General features: G+C 46.6%; 1 protein-coding gene across 2 annotated transcripts in view; it reads left to right on the top strand.

The window, feature by feature from the left end:
* The window catches only part of LOC141934320 (acid-sensing ion channel 2-like), a 104,501-nt gene that overhangs the window by 56,027 nt on the left and 32,575 nt on the right, over positions 1-15,899 (top strand). The gene's annotated exons all lie outside the window — the stretch shown is intronic.

The raw sequence follows: 15,899 nt of genomic DNA, 5'->3' as shown, positions 1-15,899 counted from the left end.
AGGAGGCTGGGCTCTGCAAGAGGGGTGGCCTAGGCAGGGGACAGCATGAGGAGGGACACGTGCCACCAAAGCCACCCATTCAGAGCAAGAGTTACCGGTTCTTCAGCAGTGGCGGCTGTAGTTTTCCTGAACCCACACTGACATTTGAAACAAAGCATCCAAAAAAATGTTGGGAAAATTGCCAGCTACTGTTTCTCTGGCAGTTGCAAGGCAGAGCATTGCAGTGGGAATTTTTCAGGATGAGGTTGTCTGTGTTTGTTTTGGGGTATCAGGGAGGGGAGAGGAGCAAATATCACTTAATGGTTTTGTGTCACCATTGCTCTGTCATCCTGTGCAAACGAGTCCCTTTGAGCACCTTTCAAACTTCTGCTCAATAGCAAAGAGGAGAGTTTGTTGCATTCATTCAAAACTTAAAATTTATTTGTGTGGTGTTTGATTCTTACGATTTAAACAGATTCCCACGGTCCCATCAATCATTTACAATTGCACAGGCTTTTATAGCAGGAGCTTTGCCTTTCAGTTTTTAGCTCGTACTCAAAGTCAGCCTGAGCTGGCCCGGGTGAGGGGGAGGAGACGGTGATTTGAAATAATCATTTCTGACTCGTTGCATTTGTTCGAAGTCCTTTTAAAGGCAAAACAGGTTCACAGTAGAGTGGGAAGGTGAAGTGCATCTTCCACCTCTGATTCCGTATCGCTTACAGGCTGCCTTGAGGGAGGAAACCACCACACTGACGGCTCAGGGATGTAGCAGGCTTGGACAACCACACCACGAGCTCTGTATGTTCAACCTTGCTGAGTTTTGGACCCCTCTGAGGTTCCCCATAGAGACACAGACCTTGTGTCACACCGTCCTCGCTTTAGGCTTACTTTTTGGAGCTGCCTTTTGGAGAATCTTTAGGAGGAACCCATCCAGAAACACACTGCTTTTAGAGCTGTGCTTTTCTATCGCTGCAATGCTGGATTAGTCTCAGCTGGGTAAACCAGACTCTCATTACACAGGAGAGAAAAAAAAAAAAAAAAAGCAAGTGGAGAAATAAACTTGAGAGGAAAAAGGGTGAGGGAGGAGGATCAACCAGGTCTTGTTTCTGCAGTCTAGCGGGAAGCCAGGCAGGAGAGCCTGTGGCAACGGGGAGGAGGTTTCCGGTCTGGTACCTCCATGTCTATGAGCATCACCATTATCCAGAGGTTGGTGGGATGGCAGCTTCTGCTCTGGTCACTCTCTTCAGACAACTTTCAAGCCCTGCATGTGACAAAGGTGCTTGAAACCTGGCCGTGGCTGTGGATTTGAAACCTGAGGCAGGGGGAGGGAGGGGAACCAACCCCAAGTGTATTCATTTTTTCAGAAATCTTGTGGCTTTTAGGATCTTTTGAGCCCAGACTTGACTTTTGACTGCATGTGGAAGGGAGCAATGTACTCCTTTGATTTTCAAGATGTCCCTGATGATGTCCTACCCCCCATGACCTCACCACTGCTAATCACATGCATATTTCACTTAAATTTGTACTCAGCTAAAGATTAGAGGCACAGGGAGGGATTCTCACATCCCTAGACCTGGGTTGATGATATGGGGCTAGATTGCGCTGGGGTAGTTGTTAAGATCTCCATCTGACCATGAAATGCTGTAAGATTCAAGGCAAAACTATATAAATAGAGCTCTTGATTTGGTTGATGATGTAGGAGAAGCTCCTGGACTCACTGCAAGCAAATTTGCCCATGTTCTTACGGGTCCAGGTAGAACTGGTACTTAACTTTGAAGCTCATAAAACATTAATCTTTGTCTTTCAACAAGGGACTCTTTTATCCTCCACATTCATACAGCGCCTTGTACAAGCTGTCTTCAATCTTCATTGAGCTCTCTGGACACTACCAGAATAAAAATATTAACTATAGTGGTTAATAGTTGCTGTTCCCATGGAAACACTTAACTCAGCTCTTAGTAGGTAAGTGAAGGAGTTGATGATTTCCAAATATTTGCATAATAATGTAAATGTGTTTGGAATTAAATCTCCTCAGCTGCTACCACTGGGACCGCACAAACTTGGCTCTCCAGTGAAAAGCTCTGTCAAGGACATGCGGCTCTTGGCAGTGAACTTCAGCCCTTGCTGTGGAGAGGGATGGGGGCAGACATGGGGTGAGATCTCCACGGTACAGTGCCAAAGCCACGTGTAGGCATGGGGAGGTCCAGCCATGGGGATACCTTGAAGATGGAAGGAGTTGAGTTTTTAATTCCCAGTGAGTGAATATCTCCATTATAACCTGAACTATTCCATTCGCTTCTTATCTTTAACTCTTCAGATATTTCTACAGACTGGTTTTGCTGCTCCATTTCCCCAGTAGCCATCCTGTACCCAGCAGCTGCTCTTTTAGTTGTCTCTTAGGCAATGGTTTGTGTGTGTTTGAGCTACTTGACCTTTTTTCTCCAGTTTCCAACTTCTGCAGTGTCCCTTAGAGGCACCTGCTCAAACCATTTCCTTTCCCAGCTGGTTGTCCCATGTTAATCCAAGTTTTCCCAGAGCTGTCTGGAGCTGCCCACACCGAGCTGCCGTCTCAGATGTGGTGTTACACCCCATGAAGGACTTCACAGATGCTGAAGGTGGACCAAGCTCCATCACTGCAGGGAGGCCTTCACATGGAAAAATATGCATTTCTCTGGCCCATCATGGTGGCCTTGGCTCGTGCTTCTTGCAAGGGTCTGTCCCATAGAAAGCAACCACCAAAAGAACCCTCCAGGCCCCAGTTCACTGCCTTTCCATCCCAGCCACGGCCAGGAATCCCCGTGCAATCTTTCCTCCTGCACCTCGGGTCCCTCAGACCCTCGCTGGCACAAAGCATTTGAGGTTCTGTTGGATGCAGGGCTGATTTTTATCAATGCCAAGTTAAAACGGTGGCATCTTCTCCTGTATTTAGTCCCATAGCTGCTTTGCTTTTTGCTCCAGATTTGGAGATGCCATAAAACCACGTTCTCCTTCACAGCCCCGCATGAAAATAGTTGGTGCATGGACTCAAAAAATCCTCATTTTGCTGCTGGCTGCATGCCTCAGGATCTCGGCTTTCTTTTTTAAACTGTTCTTTGCAATTCAAATAAGAAATGAAGAAGGAAAATATTGGTTCGTAGCTTGGGATGGGGCTGCTCTGGGAGCTGCCGCCACCATGTCACATTGGCATATGCTTTGTAATACAAAAAGTGATTTAATTGTTACTGACTCGGCAAACAAAATGAAGTGTATTGTCATTCTAAAAAGACCTTTACTGAGTATCCATTAATATCTTGGGAAGCTGAAATATCTTGTCTAACAAGTTGCTTGTAATAGAAAAATACACCTTTTGCTTGACTGTCTGCATATGCAAGCCCATTATTTGAACATGTTAAATTCATGTGCAATCTAATTTTGGAATAGCGAGCGTACACAGACTGCTTCAGTCTTGATTTTCAAGTGCAAAGAAAAGGGTATTTTGACTGTGTCTGGATGTCATGGCATCAGGCAGCCTTGCCATCTTTGGGTGTGCAAAAATATTGTGTCAGGACTGTCAAAATCATGAGGCACGTGGAAAAAAATGATGATAAAAAGAAAAAGAGGTGGAAATCTCTGTCTTTTGAGTTTTGCAGTTCTAGAATTTATATTTTCTAGCATTTTACTTTAACCACGAGTGCACTAGACATGAAAAGAGTTGGGAAAATAATTTGTGGCTGAAGTCTTCACATCACCTTTGTGTTTTAAAGAAGGTCTTAGATATTCCAGGTGGAAATCGTGATGCAAACAAACAAAAAAACTAGCAATCCTGCATGGAAGTAAAATGCAAGATGGAAGAAATTTTATACCAGGGAAAACTCTTTCCAGTAACCAAGGGGGAAACAGCAAACCACAGACTCAGAGTAGCGTAGGTGGAAGCTGCAGCCAGTCGTACAGATGGCACAGAGTCTCCCAAACTCTGCGGTTACGCATCTTTGTCTCACAAGATTAGGTGCTGGGGAGTGGTGGGGCTGCTGAGGGTGTTTGTTTTATTGCACTTGATAGGGAAGGTGGCAGAAAGGCAATCAAATATAGTAAAAGAAACGCTAATTTATAGCGGTGACTGTTTGATTGGAAAGGGAATCCACTTCTGGTTAATCTTTCTGGAGTGGCCCAAGGTATTATGTAGTAACAGTACAGTAAATTGGAAATCACTCAGGCTACAGGGCTGTAAATAAGAAATACAATCAGAGAGTTCTGCGTTTGTGTTTCAGAAATTGTTTGATAAAGATGAACATTTCATACCAATTAATCAAGTAACACGCTGAATAAAAAAAAGAGGATGAGAAATGCGCCATAAAATTGCGCTAAGAAGCAGCATGAAATCTATAAAGCTTGAGGCTTCGATCTACTTAGGAGACTATCACGTAGTATTATGGGCTGCTATTATTTAACTCGATAAAAAACATGGACTACGAGCAAGACTTTTGTTCTAGGTCATGCAGAGAAAGATCTCAAGCCTGTTTCCTTCACACCTAACCCCTTCGGGTTACAGTTCATTTTTTGCTTCCCAGTAGGGCTTTTTCACGCTGTGGTGGGTACCAAACCCTGCTAGCAAATGGTGGATGCAAGGGAAAACCATCTGTTGGTGGCTGGAGGAAGCCCCTCTTCAGGGGGCTGTGGTTTGGGAAAAGGAAAAGCTGACGGTGTGTGGTGGGAGCTCGGGGACCAACCTCTGCCGTGCCTGAGGCACTGGATGCTCACCCTCTCCTGCGGGCCATCGCTGCAGGGCAGCTGAGGCATGTCTGTAGCATTAATCCAAATTAGCCAGAGGTGCAGGTGGTTTCAGTGGCATTGAATTTCCATGCCCGCTGCTTTTCTTCCTCATTAAAGCCACGTTAATTCCACTGCTCTGTTTCCGTTTCCAAATTGAATTTAGATAAATTGAATTAGCGTGGCTTTAATTTTGAACCAAGTTCTTCAGGAGAGCCCTGATGCCGTAGAAGTTAGCTAGGATTTGTTTGTGGCTGCAGGCTATTCTGGGAAGGGCTATTTGGGTTCTCCTTCAGTCTCTAAAGGGGGTAAAAGTGACAGTGGTGTCATCCATGCTGCGACAAGAGCACGTCTCAGCCTGCCCCAACCTTCCTCCAGCTGCATCTGCCTGGGGACCAGCGCACGGTGGGATGCCTGCAGAGCGGGGACGTGCCCTGGGACGTCACACCAACACCAGCACGAGCCTCACTGCCTTGCTTTGTGCACAGCTTGGGGGACATTGTATTTTAAAGGGGGTGTCTCAGGTGGCTTTTTTCTGGCAAAGAATAGGTTATCAGGGCTGGGTTGAGGGATCTGCTGCTTGCTTTGGGTTTTGGGATTTGTAGTGGAGCATCTCCAGGACCTGCCCAAAGTTTGGGATGCTCTGGGCATCAGTTCAAAGGGATTTTCAGCACAAATCATCCACATTCACTTCTTGCAGCCAGCAGCACAGCAATGCTTTTGGCTTGAGACAGGGCTGTTCCTCCTCATTGCTCACAGAAGCGCTGATAATTTCTGGGACCCTGCAGCCAAGCTGCTGCAGAGAGGACTTGGAGGGGGCGAGGGTGACCCCAGGCACGTGCGGGTGGCTGGAGGCCAATGCTGCCAACCCTGAAAATTCATCTCGCAAAAGTTTACTGATGCAGGCAGAAATTGAGAGCGTTTCCATGGTTTCTTTGATTTTTTTTTTTTTTTTCCCCTGCCCTCTAGGATTTTGTGCCAGGCAAAACAGATTTAAACAGCATCTCCATGCTGCTGAGATGGGTCTGTGGAGCGTTGTTCCTGCTGCACTACAGCATCTTACTGGAAGGATTTTTACAGCAAGGAGGAACAGTTGATTTAGTTCAGGGGTCAGATGTCCCCCCTGCTTTCTCCAAAGCCTCCCCAACCCCAGCACTTGGTCTCCAGCTGCACAGCCTCTGTGCATGCTGCATTAATAAGCCCAAGCCCTGGAGCATTTGATTTGCCAGCTATGGAGAGGCACAAAGCACTCACTGTCATTTACTTCTGCATATTAATATGATCAGTGGTGGTTCTTCATAAATCCAGGCCTCCTTTTGCTTACAAAAGATCTGAATTCAAGTGGTGGCAGCCTGGGTTCCCCCAGGTCATGACTGCAAACCGCCGGGCTTCTGGTGAGATCTGAGGGGCTGTTTTGGATTTACACCATGGGGAATCGTCTGCAGGCTTTGAGCCACCAGCACTAACCAGAGTTTGAGAAAAAAGAAAAAAGGCATTTCTTTGTGCATCTGCTTCATTCACAGCTTGTGGAGTTCTAAGTGGAATAATTATAATTAATATAAAACTCTTTTGTAAATATAAAATAAGTAGGAAATGACCTGGGAATGGAAGAAGTGATGGGTAGCAGCAGGTAAGCGCCGTGGCAGGGTAGTGGCCAATGGCAATGGGTTGCACAGGTACACATCAGCTTGCAGAACCCTGAGCACGTTTTAAAACAGGAATACACTTCCTAAAAGTCTGTGTGGTTAGTGCTGATTCCAGGGCTTCTCGGAGCTTTTGCAATTTCTTTTCCATTACGGGGATGTTGCAAGCCTCCTGCGTGCAGCCGTGGCTGCCTTAGGGCAGCTTTTTTGCAGATGAAACTCTTGTTTGCCTTGGAAGGCTTGGTTCTCAATTTCATTTATCAATTAAAATAAAAACGGATAGGGAAAAAAAAAAAGAAGAGAGGCAGGGCAAGGTGTGTGTAAGAGTAACTTGCCTTCTGCAGTACTTTTCAGCCCAGAGCATTTTCACCAACTGATGAACAAACCGTGTGTGTACGTGTAACGGTGCAGGTGGATGAAATGCTTCTCCCTCTGGGAGGAGGAAAGACCAGAAAGGCTTTTATTATTCGCAGTAAGATTACATGATGGTTTAAGATGGAGAAAATGATACTGAATTCATCTGGAAACTGCAGCAGGGACTTGTGGAGCCAGAGGGGGATGGCTTTGCTTGGCATTTAACGGGTATGCTTGGATTCATGCCCTCTTATTACAAAAGAAGCATCCCCAGATCCTGAATTAACAACTTTCCCTCCTGATTAGGTTCAGCTAATCTTTTATTAAGGAGTGCTGGATAAGACACAGCAGCATCTTCACTGCAGCTTCATTCGGGGTCTTCAGGGGATGTGGTGGTGTGCTGCCTTGCTCTCGGCTGGGCGGGGGGTTCCCTGGCTGTTGGCTCCTCACCGTTTGCAGGACGATGCACAGATCTGGTGACGTCGTGCTGTGGCAGTAGTGATGGACATCCCTCCCCAGCTCCTCTCCCACCCAACACCTTGTCTCCCAGCAAGGCAGAGCAGAGAAATGAATCTTGGCTGGCGTTGGATTTCAGTTTTTGCAAGAAAGACACAAAGTCAAAATCCACAAAGCCATAAACCTGATATTCCCCATCACCGAGGGTGAGCCCCGTGTGTCAGCTGCTTATGAAACTGCGAGGTTGACTGGTGGTAATCGGTGTGTTCATAACCCTGCACAGACACCTCTGTGCCAGAAATATTTTAGACTACAATCTGCGGTGAGAGCCCATAAAATCAATGTAGAAGATTGAACTAGGGTAGTAATTCATTGTGTAATATCAAACTCATCCTTAGAGAGTCAAATTATCCTCACTGCTTATGTCCCTTTCTGCAAAATGAAGTAGAGCTTCCCGTGCATAAATCTCCTCTTGCTTAAATACAAGCTGTTAAATGCTACCACGAAACAACTTCTGCTGAACCACAGTCAGTGCTGCAAAGCGAGAACACTCTTTCATTTGAAATGATGTGAAGGTTTGGCATTACCAGGCAGCAACAATTAGCCAAGGCAGTAGAAAAACACCCCAAACCCCAATGACACAAGGTTGATTCATCCTTCTGAAGACTTCCAAAAAGATAAATCGTACTTATAAAGCAGCAGTGGCCTTGAGCATAAATAACACTAAGGGGTTTGGGCCAGAAGTTGTTGCTTTTTTGCAATAGGAAACTCTGATCTCAGATCAACTCATCAAAGGCAGCTTGACCTTTAGGAGGCTGGTTGGTGTCACCTGAAGGGAGGCACAAAATGTGCTGCGTCTTGGACCTTTTCCTAATGAGAGCAAGAATTCATTCAATTAGCCAGGTTTCCTGGGGAGAAAAGGTCAATGTTATTTCCACCTTCCACCAGCCCCCTGACAACCAGAGCATCCACAAAATTAGGCTGCCACTAAAAATTAATTATGTTTGCCTGAGCACACTCATCAATAGCACTGGAGTGAAGAGAGGCAGCTCAAAGGTTACTTGGGTTTTTGTGTCATTAAGGTTGTCACATAACCAATATACTCGCGTTTGTGGTGAATTGCTCTCCGGGGCCTCTCGATGTTATCGTGGAGCTGGAGAGTGCCAGTGCAGTTGCTGAAAAAGCTATTTTTTCTCTTTTGTGATGTAGCAGGTACTGCTGTTTCCATGTGCCCAAGAAATTGTCAGGCTGATTCAGGTTCGGATTGCCCTAAGGACTGATGTTGGCCATCCAGCGTGGCTTGTGGAATGAAAGGACTTGGAGGGGAGGGAGATTTCAACTTGGTTTTAAAATCAAATAGTTGTTTGTTTTTGATAAATAGGGGGAAATGTTCGTTTGTAGCCAGTCTTTAAGCTTTTGGTTCTCTGAGCCCAAAACAGGTGCTTTTTTTAGCCATCAAGAAGAACATCTCAACAGCTTTGGCAGCTGGTAAGCAAACATGAGCCTGAAACCTGTAGGGTTTTTGCAAGGGGTTTCTGCATCCCCGTGTTTTGTCCATCAACCTCTCTGGTCCCCAAGATGAGCTTGATGCTGAGGTCCTGGCCCATGAGCTCATCTAAGGAGTGCATCTCAGCCCATCCTAGTGCAATCAGCACATCATACTTCCTCTAGGTGCAATTTGTGTGAGTTTGGCAGTTAGACACCCAGAATTAAAAAAAAATAAAATGAAATCACAGTGCTTGTCTGCTGCAGGTATCTCATCTTCTCCTTTTCCAGCACCCCTGTACAGATACGGATGTGCAGAGTGGTTAAGACGTGGCTGGGAAAGCTGCTCCTATTCCTGTGCTGCTGCTTGAGAGGGTGTGTGCACTACTGTGACAGCAAGATGTTATCCTCTGTAGGACTGGTATTAGCAGGCACAGACATCCCCAGTCACATAATGTTGTTAAGGCTGTAAATACATATCGATGACTTAATGAGAAAATCCTTTAAGGGATGTAGATGCTTCAAAAGCTTTTCTTAAAAAAAAAAAAAAAACAACACCTAAAAGTCAGGACGTGTTCATTTGAGGCAAAACTAAAGGAATAAAAACTAGAAGCTGGCTTTGGGAAATCTGGTAAAGCAGAGATAAGGCACCTAAAATCAACAGATACGTGTTACAAAGCAATGCCATGCAGCATTAAAATTAAACATGCATTTCGTGCAGTGGCTTTCATTCAAGTCTTTGTGGCTGGTGTGTAAAGTTAAATGTCTGTAGCCAAAATATGAGTGCTCAAAATAACGAGAATTAATGGCGTAGTAAGGAGACATGAGAAGGAGCCTGGCATGGCCAATGTTGCGGCTGTTGGCCAGTGCCTGGGTGTCTCGCGCCGAGGTCACAAGGTTTGGGGGCTCCTGTCTGCAGCCTCACCCATTGCTGTCCCAGGAACTACAAAGGTGCCTGCAAACACCAGGTTTTTTATTATTGCTATTTTTTTCTGAGCACTGGGAGTGAGATATCAGTGACTGGTGAGGTTTTGGGATGCTCTCTGGCATGCACCGGTTTTAGATGAGTCTAATCCAGGTCATACCCCCTTCTCTGGTCGAGCCTTCCCTGGGTATCTTCATTTCCCTCCTGGAAGACGAAGAGCTCCGTGCATACTAATCCGTCTCATGGAGGCACCAGGAGATTTTGTGGCTAGAAAGCACTCTGAAGATGAAAGTCTTTTGCAAGTGCTAATTAAATTTAATTGTATTAATCTCTTTGGTGCAGGGATCATCATTTTGCTCTGACTTCGTCCAGCCTGTAGCGACACGGGCTCTGGTTGACATTTGAGACCTCCCAGGTGCTTTGTAAGGCAAGTGGCTGTAGTCCCTGTGTGGTGTTACAGCTGTGCTGAGGATGACAGTGGAAGGGTTTTCCCCTCCTGTAGATGCTCTGGAAGTGTTTCACTTGTGTTGAGTTCCATGAGTAGAGCTCAACAGTCTTCTCTTAAAAACGTCATTGCTTCAGCCAGCTCTGAAGGAGCAAATAATCTGTCTTTCCTGAGATACGGAGCAAAGAAAAAGTGTCTTTCCTGAGATATGCAGGACTTAGTGAAAGAAATTGAGGAGCCCCAGTGCCCACACACAGTGTATGAGCGTTCCGTGGGGTTGACCCAGCGCTGAGGGATCTGGTGGAGTTGAGAACGGTCAGTGTGAGGTTCATGGTTGGACTGGAGGATCTTCAAGGTCTTTTCCAACTAAGATGATTCTGTGATTCTGTGGGGCCTTCCTTGGTGGTTGCTCCTTACCTCATTTCATTATCAGGCAGCATCACCAAATTTTCATTGTCCTTTCAGTTATGGCTCTCTCCTTGCTTGTTTACCAGACGAAATAGCCAATGGTCTGTGTTGAGCACCTCTGTCGAAGAGCGCAGCTGTCTGGTTGTTCTGTGTCTCATTGCGGTAATACAAAGTGCTCGAAGGAATCACAGATGGCAGAGAGCACCTAGAGCGTGCTTCTGGATGGCTGGAGAGCAGGTGAAGGCTATCTCAGCAGAACAGAAAAGCAGAGTGGGGAAAAAAAGAGTTGTGATTAATTATTCAGCTTTTATGGAGGTTAAAAGGAGGGCAGGAAAGAGTTGAAGCTCCTCTCTCATCAGCCTGCGAGCAGTGCATTCCTGCCGCTGTATTTACTGGATCTGTGATGGTTGGATGTGTGGAGGAAAGATAAAAGGGAGAAAAAAGCTTGAGTGTTGCAAAGTCTTTATCAGCTCTGCTGTGTCTGTGCTGCCAGAGCTCCAGCCGTTGCAACAATACGGTGGTGGGCCCTGCAGCCACATGAGGTCTTCTGCTGCGCGGGTTTAACCACAGAAGTGCAGGGCTGCGCTTGAGGTGGCTGAAATGGGGAAGGAGTTGACACTGTCTGGTTTAGAGAGGATGAAGGGGAAACACTAGTAAGTCTTCAGGTATGGGAAGGACTAAGCTGGAGAGAAAGGGAAGGACAAGCTATCGTGGGTAGATGAAGGATGAATGGACTTAGGTGGTAGGTAGGACACTGGGTGAAGCCCTGGAAAGACGTCTTCTCCTCTGTTGTCCCTTGTGCCCATAATGGAGTGAGGGAAGCCCCTCTTCACCGGAGGCTTTAGGGACAGGTTAGATGATGGTCCACTGGAGGAGACTGGGACTGCCGTGGTGCAGCCCTGGGGCAGGAGGTTGGGTTTGGTGGTCTCCCCAGGGCTCTTCCAGCCTTGGCTTCAAGACAGGTCACTCAGTGCCCATGGGGACCCTGGCAGGATCTGTCCCCACCTGCCCTGCAGGCTGATGTCAGATGATGTTACTGGTGTCCTGTGCAGCTGGCGTGATGGCATCTTCTGTTTCTTCAGGACACGTTTCTAATGCTTCGAAGGCTGCTTTCATTTTTTGGCAAGGTGAGATGTGCCAGGTCACGACTGTTGACAGGTCTGGATGACTTTGCCGCTCAGTGACAGCAGAGTGAGATCGCGAAGCCACCTAGCAATAAAAAATGAGCTGTTTTAGAGCTGCATGGTGTGCAGAGGCACCACTACCTGGGAAAAAACCCAAGCATTTCAGGGCTATCTAGGGTTGGTTTTGGCATGCTGCCACCACCGATGTATTCTTTGCTACCAGACACTCTGCGAAACTGGGGAGCTTTAGGAAAGAGGACTCTGACTGTGTTTTGTTTATCAATTTTAATATTTTTGTTGTGGTTATTACTTCCACTACTACTATTTAAGGAGAAGCTTACAAAGATTAAGAGAGGGAAATGCCATCTGCAGAGTTTGGCCAAGTGACAAATTATACTACATGATGTCGTTAACTCAAATATTTTGGAGAGTGTGAACAGAAGAGAAGGGAAGCGATTGCCATTGCCTTCTCTCAAATATGACATACAAAAGGAAAGGTCTCGTCTCTTCCAGTGGAAGGCCACTTCTGAGAAGAGGAGAATAGGTGTCTTTGGGGATGGGAAAAAAAGTTTCTGCTGTTAAACAGATCCTGAAGTGTGCTGGGCAGCTGGAGGCAGAAGTCCTTCTTCTTATGGGGAAAGGCCAAAGACAGCCAAGGGTTCATGCAGGAGCCTGGAGAAAAAGGACTCTGAGCCAGCTCTGCTTTTCCTTGTGATCTGGTCACTTTTGGTCCAGGGCAAGAGATCATAAGGGATGTTATTTTTGAAGGCTCCCTTTCAGGCAAGAAACCCATTTTCCACCAGTTCTGAACACCATGGCACTTTGCACCCCGTGCTGGCGTTTCAGCCATCCAGCAGCCTCCCCAAAGACATTTATTTTGTGATGCTTCAGCACCTGCCACAATATCTGAATCCAGTCCAGGCTGCTGGTCCCTATGGGGGAGCAGAAAGTCTCTCCAGTTTGCGCCCCATGATCCAGGATGCTTCACTGGTGGCCTCTCTCCATCACTTTGCCAACCTCTGCCTCTGAGACGTCCAAGGCATGGAGGTTTGACTCCCAGCTAATTCCAGGATAGGACTGAAGCAGCTCTGTGGTGTAGCCACATCACAAGGGATGTCAGAGTTGATTCTTGAGGGGAAAATGGCAAAAAATCCAGTTTATTTCAGTGATGTCCTGATTGAGATGCATTTCTCACACTGTGAGCTCTTACCCGAGCGTGTTCCCAAGGGAAAAATTGACGGATTTTAACGTTACACAGCAGTTTGTTATACTCCATCCCGGGAGCCAGGAACAATTTATCTTCAGTGTCTCATCGTAATGCCCTTCAGTGCAGATATTTATTTCTCTAACAGTAGTAATGGCCTCACGGGGTTGTTCATATAATGTTGCATGGGCTTCCATAAATATTTCAATAATAAAAACAATAATTAAGCATTATTGCTGTGATACAAGTTAGTATTGAACTCATGAAAGCTGCAGACTCACAAAAAGATGAACACTTGCATTTCTTGCTCCTGGCTCCATCCCACACTGCTGCAGCCAAGGGTGAAGGGCTGCGCTTTGGACAAGAGTGGACTAAGGCTTTGGGGGCTGGATTTGGTCATTTTGCTGCCCCAGGGTGGGATGTTGACCTGCAGGAGCCTGCGTGAGCCCAGGAGTGTTGCTGTAAGGGTGGTGAGTGGGTCCCATGGGTGCGGGGACGCTGTCACTGTTCCGGGGCAAGAATTGAGGTTTTCAGAGGCAAAATCTTTCCTTGGGGTTGGAGATGGGGTCTATAAATCATCATGATGCAGATCTTTGGCGCCAGGTAAGATGCAGGAGGCAGCCTCTGCATCTGCATAACCCTGCTGGTCTGTCCCCCACCCGGCTCTCCAATGGTTTCGCTTTCTGGGTGCAAAAGCGGGTGCAGGGCGGGTGCAGTCTTGCATGGTGCCCACCAGGACAGTGGAGGACCTCAGCCTTTCACCATGAACTGTACAGCCTGGAAGTGAGTGTGGGGCTGTCCGAGGGCCTTTGCAGTCAAAATCCTTGTGGGCTTTGAAAGGTCAACACTTCTCAAAGGACAGATGATCGTATCCTGACTCCACTACCTCGGTGTGGTATTTAAGCTGTCTGTGCTCGCAATACACTTTCCCCACAGCCCTGTATTGTTGGCTCCAGACCTTTTGATTTCCAGATTAAACTTATTCACCGTCAGTTTATCCTAGTTTGGATTTTTTTTTTTTTTTTTAACAAATATTTTCCTGTCGGTGGAAACGCTCTACTCCCGTCTGGTGTTTGCTTTTGATGTATTTATAGAGAGGATTCATAGCCTTCGTCTCGCCAGACGATACACAACCCAGGCTGTGTTGGACTCCTCCCAAATGCCGGGTTCCCTGCTCCTCTTCCCATCCCAGCAGCTTTGGTGTGCTCCTTTCCCCATCTTCATCAATCAGGCTCCCATGACCAGGATCGATGACAGGTCAGATGAGGTTTCACTACCAAGACTCCCCTGGCTTGCAGGCATCATTTCTTTGTGTGTGTTGGCACCTGAGAAGGTGGGTTTGGGTGATGAACAGAGTGACTGATCTCTGAAAGCTAAAGTGGAGCCTTTCCACCCTCAGTTACCCATTAAAAAGAGATTTCTAATGTAAATAAGTCAAGCAGCCCTCAAAGGATGGGGTAGATAATCACCCATCCCTCCCCATGGGCTGTGGAGGGACCGTAGTGATCACCTGAGACTTGATGGTTAACTCTGAGATGGCCAAAACATGAGGAACTGAACGTTTCCCTTGCTTTGTCTCTCTTGCAAAATCCACCTCATCTCCCCAGAATCTCAGCAGGGTCCAGCTATGCCTCATGCTCCATCCCATCACAGTATTTCACCTCCTGTCCAGTCTCTCATGCTGCGATTTTCTCCCTGTGCCTTGCAAAAACTCAGAAGCAACCTCCAGTATCAGCAACACCATTTTCCGCTTAAACCTCCAGGTTAGCGCTGATTGATTTTTTTCTTTTCTTCCCCCCTCCAGCAAAATTCATTGCAGCGCTGCAGGCCGCACTAGATGTAATTTTCACAGGTTATTTTTATCAGAGGAAAATATTAGACTGCCTGCTGCCATAGGAGATCTGTCTGTGCCCCACTGGCCTTACTGTGGGTAGCGCACTACAACACAATGCAAATATTTTTATATATAGCATCCTCCATATGTGGCATTGGGGGATGGCGGGACAAGAGAGGGCTGGGGGACACACCGGGGGCCTTGGGGGGGCAAAGGCAGGGAGGTGGAGATGCTGCGAAGAAGCAGCGACGCTTTGGGCTGAAGGTGGGACATAGAGAAGGAAAATCCTTTCTTGGTTCCAAAAGGGTTTTGGTGTGCGGATGATGGGAGTGGTGATGGCACCTTCGCAGGTCTGCGGGTGGGAAGCTGAGATTGGAGGAGCAGAAGGAACCCTGTGGGAGCATCACCTCCTGCGGCCACCTGCTCTCCTGCTTCGGTAACCCTAATCCTGAACAATCCCTATAAAAATCGCTAACAAATAGGCAATGTGAAATTCTTCACTCCCCACACCTGCAGACTTTAGTTTTTCCTCTGTTAAGGTCTAAATTCCATTTGGCTGCTAGGGGTAAAAATTACAAGGTGGGGAGTTTTCTAAGGAAACCTGGAGGAACTGAAACTTCTTGTGGAAATGGAAAAACCAAACCTCTCAAAAATATTCTGCATCCCTGTTGTTGAAGCGTTGCTTTGGATGCGAGGCCAAGACTTACACCCTTGTAACCATGAGTTAGAGCAGGGGGTTGGGGTTTCTTTTTTTCTTTTTCTTCCCATCTCCAGAAAAGTCAGCTATTGATTTCAGATCTCTCTTGGTCCTTACTGGGAAACACTTTGAAATCTCAAACAAATGCATGAGGAGGAGAAGCATTTCCCTCACCAACGTAACTGAAGTACTTGGGGTTTTTTCCCCACTCTGATAGACGAGCTTTTTCCTGGCATTTTGTAATCATAAACCGCGTCTGAGGCACATCCTTTTCCATTAAAATAAGTGTTTACTTAGTTGCCGAGTTCACCAAAGTGCTTTGAAATTACATCACTCAAAACACTGACATTTATAGGCGATGCAAATTAAATAGACATAACCACAGCTGTCAGTGCAATTCAGGCAGGGCGCAGAGTCAAGGTTTCTTGAAATGGTGAAAACCTCTCTGCCCGCCGCCTGTCTTCAAATATCCTTGTAACAGCAGTGATTTTATTTAATTGCACACTAACTCCAAACCTTTTCCATCCAGCCTGGCTTTGCGTTCAGAGAGAAATTGCTTTTCTTTGAAAGGATGCAGAAGCAAACAGGACCGTCTCTGG

The sequence above is a fragment of the Strix aluco genome, chromosome 24 (genome assembly GCF_031877795.1).
Source record: "Strix aluco isolate bStrAlu1 chromosome 24, bStrAlu1.hap1, whole genome shotgun sequence".
NCBI classification, from domain to species: domain Eukaryota; kingdom Metazoa; phylum Chordata; class Aves; order Strigiformes; family Strigidae; genus Strix; species Strix aluco.
This window is presented reverse-complemented; position numbering and strand designations above follow the sequence as displayed.